The 8,386-nt window shown below is 47.0% G+C and overlaps 1 long non-coding RNA gene across 2 annotated transcripts; it reads right to left on the bottom strand.

The window, feature by feature from the left end:
* Positions 1 to 207: 207 nt before the first annotated feature.
* LOC129638546 (uncharacterized) lies at positions 208 to 7,814 on the bottom strand. 2 transcript variants are annotated; one of them, XR_008707894.1, is made up of 4 exons: positions 7,710 to 7,814; positions 6,912 to 7,011; positions 6,482 to 6,562; positions 208 to 5,937 (listed from the first exon to the last, which is right to left on the bottom strand). It is a non-coding gene; the product is annotated as an uncharacterized LOC129638546 (long non-coding RNA). The 2 variants fall into 2 exon arrangements; XR_008707895.1 differs by having other exon boundaries at positions 6,912 to 7,068; positions 7,710 to 7,795.
* Between the last annotated feature and the right edge of the window lie 572 nt (positions 7,815 to 8,386).

Raw genomic sequence — 8,386 nt, forward strand, 5'->3', positions numbered from 1 at the left:
CCTGAACAAAGGGGCGGGCTTAATAAAGAGGGGAACTTTTAGCATGGCCTAGAGACCCCATCCCTTTGCCACCCACTCCTGTTCTTAACACATCAGCCTTTAGAGCTTAGTGCTCTGCCGCAGTTCAGGTGACAATGCCCATGACAGAGCTGCAGCTTCCTTGATCATGCTGGTGTTCCATAGAGTAAGAAACACATACAAGTGAGATCTTCTGAAGCAAATGGATTTTATTGGCAGAACACAAGTATTTAACAAAATACAAGAAACTTAACAAACAAATACATTTTAAAGACACAGAAATGAGGCTAGCTCAGGGAAACTCAGCAGTAGGTCTTTCTTTTTTTTTTTTTTTTTTTGGCCATGCCATGCAGCATGTGGGATCTTAGTTCCCCCACCAGGGATTGAAACCCTCCCCCCTATATTGGAAGCAAGGAGTCTTAACTACTGGACTGCTGGGGAAGTCCCAACAGTGTATCTTTTTACATTCTCTGCAGTAAAAGGTTACTAGTGAACCTTTGCAGGCTCTCACTCATTCTTGGGGGTCTAGTCCCAAACTATAGCAAAAGTATTACTGGCTCAACAAGGATAAGATGAAAAGTATACCAAACCAAGTAGCTTGGCCAGGAAACTCAGTGACACAGAAAACAGAAGGCTGTGGGAAGGTCTCAGAGAAAAGAGGCCTGCTAGAGAGACCAATGAGCCTGACACAGGGCCTTCCACCCTGTGGAATACAAATACAGCACACACGCATGTTGACATGCCCCCATGGGTACACAATTTTTAAAGATTTCTTGAGTAAGCACAAAAGCATATATTACAGAAAATGAAAACAACCCAAAGTCCAAGCCATTCCCAAAGGCACAATACCCAAAGTCAATTTCTGGTCAAATGACCACTCGCTGATGTCACAGGTCACTCCTTGAGCCGAAGTCCTCCGCATGAAGTTGACGACTTCTGTAGAACTGCTGTGATTCTATGAAATTCAAAACCCTACGGACTAAAGGATAACCTTATACACCACTAATGCAAATACTATGTATCCATAGAAAAACCAAGGCAAAACCAGAGTACAGAAGCTGTAAATGGCATTACCCATTTCCCCAAGGAGAAACAGTCTTCCCTCTCAGTTCTAAAATCTAAAAACACTTGGAGGGGGGCACTCATTTGTGATCACGGAAGGGTCTTTTTTATTATGTTTTTAAACCCCTTCATTGAGGTATGAGCAATGAGTGACATACAAAAATAAAGTACACATTTAATGTATACAATCTAATGAGTCTGGAGATAGGTTACATCCATAAAGCATCCCCATAATCTATATCGTAAACACACCCATCCACTCTGAAGTTTCATTCCACCTTCGTAATTGATTGTTATCTGGTAATAAAAACATGACGGAGTAAGATCTACCCTCTTAGCCTTTCCAGTACACATCAGTTCTGGGGTCCGGAGGAGATGCACAGGTGCTTGGTTCCTGGCTTTAACTATATCCTATAGCCTGTAGCTCAGTACTCTGACAATCTACTAGAGGAAAATCTACAACAGGCCTTTCAGCATTCTGGAAGGTGCTCTGTCTGACTGCTGGGGAGAGGCTGAGTAAACCAGTGAATCTCCTTAGGATTCACTGAAGTGAGCCCACTGCTGTTCTTTTCCAAAGCTGATGAGAAGCAGGACAGCAGGCCTGCACATGAATAAGGAGAGGCGAAGGAAGCTCAGAAAGCCAACCCAAATCTTAACTGTGAGGTGGCCTGGCTGGCGACGCTCAGTAACCCATTTTGTGTGTGCTGGAGTCAGCACAGTGGACTGGGAGGGCACATTCAAGTCCAGACGGATGAAGAGACCATTCACATTGTACAGGAATGCACGGATTTTGCTCTTGCTGTCCACTCTTTTTGACAGAGCTGCCCACTAAAATTCCATAACTGAAACTCTGCAGATCTGAGTCCTTGCCTCCTACCAAGTATTCAGGCAGGTCCTGTGCACCACGAGACACTGAAATCGGACCTCTGCCAACTGGAGATCAAATCTCTGCTCCTTCAGAGCACTTGAGAAAGGGACGGTGAGAGATGAAGTTCAGCTCCACTGGCCAGCAGACTGCTGACATCAGCAGAGCGGTTTAAACCATCTCTAAACAAGGTTTGTGGTTTTAATCCTCATCCCGAGTGACCCTACTGTTCACAGAGAATTCCCCCTGAGGACATATGTATGGGTAAAAAGCTCCTAGAGGATAAGCAGTCACTCATACTTCTTACTTGTCCTTCAGGCGCTCTTTCCACAAGTTCCTCTTGAGGAAGTTCTCTGCACAGGTCTGACTATGGCCAGGACTTTAGATTCAGCACTTGGAGCGAGGGTGAAGATACCCAGGGGTATCTCACGGGGAGCACATTGTAAGGGAAACTAAAATAAGGAAAACTAAACTGCTCATGCTGAAAAGGGACAAGACATTCTTTCTCGCCTTTCCTAAAAAACGGTGGAATACGGGTCAGTTCTTTGTCTGACTCTGCTGCTGCTAAATCACTTCAGCCGTGCTCGACTCTGTGCGACCCCATAGACGGCAGCCCACCAGGCTCCTCTGTCCCTGGGATTCTCCAGGCAATGGGTTGCCATCTCTGACTCTCTGCAATGTATGCAAATCTGTTCTCTAAGTTAAATAAGCCTCTTGGTAATTTGACAAACCAAGAGAGTTCCTTCAGGGACCTGGCAGCAAAAGCAGTCACCAAGAGCCCATAAAGCTACAGGAAAAGGGCAGAAAATATCTCTGCAGAAAAACAATCAATAGTGTAAGCAACAGCAGTTCCTTCTCAGAACTCCCTTAGATTATACACTGAGCAACAGTACAGCAGGACAGAGAGCTCCCCTTCCGCAACAGCCGTTTTTCATGGGTCTAGGCCACACAGAACGAGGAACAGACAGCCAAGCCTTCACTTGCAGACAAAATCACAATTCACTTGGGAAAATGGACAATAATCCTGTTCCCATAGTAAATGTCCTAGTTTATGAGAAAGCCGTATTTTCTTATAGTATACCCATCAGGGTCCATTGCTATCTTCTGTCCCTCAGCTGTGCTAACCCAAAGGAAGGGCACAAGAATGGAGAAAGGAGACAGGAGAAAGAGCCCTGAACCCACAATGCCCACCACAGTCGTCACACCAGAGACCGTTGTCCTCCCCACTGGCAGTCTTTTCTTATACTCTCAGAGCCTCCTCCTCATAGCCCTGCTGGGCCCAAATTTCCCTAATCAAGAGAAAGCAAAACCCTGAAATGCGGAAACCATGGGACCTTTTCCCTCCCCAAGTTGAGCTCCCCTTTCCTCTCCCCGACTCCAGTGGCACACCACCACAAACAATGCATAGCTGTCCCTCCACTGTTGTACCAACACCACCTTCTTCCTTCAGAATGCAGTGAAGGCCCCTTGAGGCAATGCCACCCCCACCAACAGGAAGACCCAAATGGAAGAGAAGCCACCAGCAGCCAGCCTTTCTGCTAGAAAGGCTTTCTAGCAGACACACGGGGGGAGAGACAGCCACAGCCTGGGGGTGTAGCCCTCTCCAGCAAGAGGAATACAAGGGCTTCATGCTCCAGCTGGGGCACCTGACTCGGGAGGTTCCTGGACATCCAGGCTCATCGGCATATGCGCCGAAACAAGCAAATGGCCCCGGATTCATCGACAGTTCATTGATAAGACCCATCGGACCTCTTTCTTCCAACCAATGTGCAGAGTGTGCCCAGTGGAAGAGTGCAGAAAGTGAACGTGGAAAGTTCCAACCACATTCCTACAGAGTTGGGACTCCTCGGGAATCCCAATGTGCCCTCGCTCTGCACAAAGGCACAGAACTCTGACATCAGGCTACCGCCAACTTCTGCCCCAGACTCAACATTTCCCACGCCCCACATGCTGCCGTTGCCAATATGTGCCTCCTTTAGGACTTTAGCAAGGCACCTGAGGTGTGTGAGTGTGGAAGGAAGAAGTGTCTGGCTGCTATATCACTAGAACACACCAGCAACAGCAGCTCACTTTCATGTGCCTCTTTATGGCCACAGGTAGTCCCAACAGAAGACTTGAGTGGTCTACTCAACCAAGTGTAGTGACCATCAGTGGGCGCCTCCCGGGGGACTCTCTCAGATTACTGCTCTAGGCCACAGTATAGGAGGGGGAAAGCTCACCTTTCCCGAGCAGCTTTTGACAGCCTAAGCCAGTGCATAGACTGAAGCAGGAACACAAGAACATCCCTAACAGTGAACTCCAAAATTCTGAGGGATGCTGTAACATAGGGTAAAGCCTTCATCATCAAAGTCTCACCTTTGCCAGAAAGTAATCCACTCTCACGTCACACTCAGCGATGTGCACTATTCTCTTCAGTCCCCATGCTACAATGATCCCAGGCAGTATCAGGGACTGAGAAATAGGTAGCAGACACTTTTGACCACAGAAAGTCCAATGCACCTTTCACATTGAGGGCCTTTATCCTCCTGTCCAGCTTTCTCCTTGTGCTCTGAGAGCAGCTCTATAGAGGGTCACTCTTCCCAGCCCCTTCCCCACCTCTAGGCAGGTCCGTATGCAGTCAGTCATTCCATCTTTCCTGATCAGGGGCGTGCTTTCCCCTTTGAGCCCCTAATCTCTCCAGTACTTCTCCTGAAAAGAACCGACAATCAAAAGTGGCCGAGAACCGCTCACCAAACTCATTTAGTTCAAGACTAAATTGGTACAGCTACTATGGAAAACAGTATGAAAGTCCCTCAAAAACTTAAAAACAGAACTACCATCTAGTCCAGCAATCCCACTTGTGGTATGTATCCAAAGGAATACCTCACACCAAGAATTTACAGAACATTAACATTCCCACGAGTGAGTAGACATTCACTGAGGTACTGTCTCATGAGCCTAAGTGACATGGCTGGCCTAGGAATGAATTCCTGGGAAGGAACCAGAAAGCCAGATCCCATCTCAAATTCAGAAGAAGATTACCTTCTCGTTCCATGAGAGCCCTGATTTGTGCGACTGTCACCATTTGGAGAGTCACCTTTGTGGAATCCTCAACCTTGTGACTTATTTTTAAGTGCCAATACACAGCAGATTTACCAATTACACCATCCATTTAGGCTTTCTTGACCCCTGCCTCCAATGAAGGCAGCCAAGATGACTTTGATGGGCTGTGGGAACAAGCGTGTATGGAAGGGGAAGAAGGCCTCACGGTTATTCTTAAGTTTCACAACTGTTTTGACTAGGAAATAAGCCAGTTTTGATCATCATCATGTCACTTGGTGAAGGAACATGGGCCTACGACAGGTTTTTCTAAGTATCTCAGGCTTCAGGTTTTCACTGAGTAGGAGACTATCCCACCCCCGTCTTTCACAGCTTTAAAGTAATTTCACCAATTACAGGGATGAACAAAAAGTCTTCAAACATGCCCTCTAAAGCCTACACACTTTCGTTTCCAATCACAAGGAAATGTGGATTTTCTTTTTACCTTCGGTGAATGAAATTCAGGTTCTGTGATGCCTCCTTCTGGATAAAACCCGTGCTAATAAAGCAACAGAGGAGCCCGAGGTTTCTATGAAACTAGAGGTTAGAAGTGTCTCTGAATGCACCTTGGAAGAGTTCACATTTCTATTTAGCGCTTTTCCCCCACCCCAACTGTGAAAACTCTTCCACACATTTTCAACAAATTAACCACTGCCCAGGAAAGAAGTAACTTTATACAGACAACGAAAGAGAGGAGACCTTTTCCGCACCGCCAGTTAACAAGCACCTTCTTGGTGCCTGAACTTGGTGCTGAGCCACATCAGCTTCGGCATAAGGCGTCAGAGATGGCCAGAAAAGAAAGTGGCTCAGAGCAAGGCAAAGTGTGAGTTGCTGGGCTACCTCTTGGCATCATAGCAGGATTAATGAGGCTGGTTTCCAAGAAGCCCAGTAATAGCTGAGGAAATTTGCTGGCCCTGTGAAAGGAAACAAACGTTTGGTTGAAATGGGGGTCTGGACAGGTAGGGAGACGAGCTAAATCAAGCCACAGTGTTCTGTTCCCATATGCTAGAAATGGTGTACTAATTCCCTCCGTACCTCCTGTGAGCTGAGTGCTTTACAAAAACCATACAAGAGATATCCCTGAGAGCAAGGTGTGATTCCCATTTTGCAAATGTGGAAATTGAGGCTCAAAGATGACAGTAAGAAAGAGTCAGACTCAGACGATAAAATTTATTTTTAATGAAACACGATGTATTGTCTCAGCAACACCTGCAAAGCAAAAAAAAAAAAAAAAAAGCCCGACAAACTGTGGAAGGGTAAATATTTAATGAAGTACTGACCCGCATATTACTTGAATTGTTAGCCTACACCTCCAGGACCCCTGCAAAGTAAATGCCCACCCACTTATGGAGGGGAGACTATCATTCTCTGCCACTCACTTGGTGTACAGGCCTCATCTTTCTCCCCTTTCCTAAATAGAGCTGGCTTTAAATTACATTCAAATCCATGTTCCCCTACCTGAAAAAAACAGCACTCCCACAGTCTCTGGATTCCTGAAGTTTGTTTTTCACAATCCCATCCAGTCCAGCCTGCTTCTGCCTGGTATTACAAGTGTTTTCCAAAAGGATAAAAAGACAGGTCAGAGCTCTGATGTGAAAATAGCAAGATCAGGCTTTTTGGAAATGTGACATTCTAATAAATTCAGTCCGTCTGTAATAATGGCACTCATGGTGAACTGGAAAAAGATGCCACTGACTAGTTAAAGACATGGATTATAAACAGTGTCTGAGCAGCGCTCAGGGAGTGATCCTGACATTGTTGGAAGTTCCGATCTTAGACACTCAGGGAAGACATTTCAACACCATGTTAAATAATCTTACAGCTGATGGGATGGATGCTACCCTCCTCCCAGCATTTGTGGCCCCACATAACATAAGGTTGCACTTACTCATCTGGCAGGTCTGGACAGATGTGGCTAATTCCGGGTCCACTCTCTTCTCATTACACGCCCATCGGCTGGCCAGTACTAGATTTTTCCATCACAGGTCCTGAAGGAAACAGTGATTATGCAGACCTCCAAGGAGACTTGCTTACAGATGGACAGCCTAACACAGCGGCAGGAAAATTAGGTAAGTTGCAAGCTCGTAACATGAGTGGCTGGGGCAAACTTCCCCTTTCCCTTATCCACAAAACACCAAGGCAGCCAAGGGCCGTCAGCTGTCCTAACACCGCACGCGGTCCCTCAGAGCCTTACTGTCTCGTTTCACGTGGAAAATAACAGAAATACCCTCAATGGTGAAGAAAGGTCACAAAAATGGCCAAGATCAACATTTGAACCAATCCCCGGCAACGATATATCCACCCCAAACGCCCTGCAAGAGAAAGCCGAATCAGCTCCAGGGCGGCCGCCAGTCACCAGTCAGACTGTCCGGCACCCCCACCCACCCAGCCAAACGCACCCGCCCTTCCCTCTCTTTAAGCCGCAAACACTACAAAGCACTAAGACTATAACTGGGAAGGAGGCTCTGAGACCCACATTTAAACCAAGAAAATCTTCTTCACGTTTCAGCATGCCGTTACAATAATGCCCAACACCAAACCCGGAAGTGCCGGAGAGCTCTTCTCCGCCATCCACCCAAGAGCCCGCAGACACGTCTATCAAAGTGTCCATCAGGACACACCATCTACCCTGCTCTCCAACTCACACCGCAGACAGCCAAATACGAATAAAGTTAGTAAAACTTACACTTTTGCCATCTCCGGAAAGGGAGCCGCCATGTTAAATCCTAACCGAGCAAACCGGTCTACGGAAGCCCCACAGCACAATCCAGACAGTCAGGAGCTTAGGCCCGTGCTAGGGCTTCTTCCGCCTTTCACGCCCCCGCCTCCCAACATCGTCATTGGTGGGCCTGCGATGATTGACGGGGACAATGGCCATTCCTCTCAGCTAGGTCTACTGGGGGGAAACTGTCCATTTCCCAAGGCCCAGCTGACGTTATGAAATCTCTGCTCGTATTCCTATGTCTTTCTATATCTGTACCCATCCCTGAAGGCCTAGCTCTACTTCTTAGGCCTTTGCACATACCTTGTGCTTTGTTTCTTGTCATCTTAGACTTTGGAAAGCATGAACATTCCATTTACCCGGGCCTAGATCAATTACACCCGCCTCCAGGAAGTCTTCCAAGTTTTACTCCCCCCGCCCCAACGGTGTTCTTGCCTGGAGAATCCCAGGGACGGGGGAGCCTGTTGGGCTGCCGTCTATGGGGTCGCACAGAGTCGGACACGACTGAAGCGACTTAGCAGTAGCAGCAGCAGCCCCCATGGTATAGAGGGACATTATTGTTGGGTTTAGCTGGACCAATCTTCTAATGTTAATTTCTAAGCTGTGTGAAGCCTTCTTAAGTAACATTTTTTGCTTAAAAC

This window comes from Bubalus kerabau, chromosome X (assembly GCF_029407905.1).
Source record: "Bubalus kerabau isolate K-KA32 ecotype Philippines breed swamp buffalo chromosome X, PCC_UOA_SB_1v2, whole genome shotgun sequence".
Classification (NCBI taxonomy): domain Eukaryota; kingdom Metazoa; phylum Chordata; class Mammalia; order Artiodactyla; family Bovidae; genus Bubalus; species Bubalus kerabau.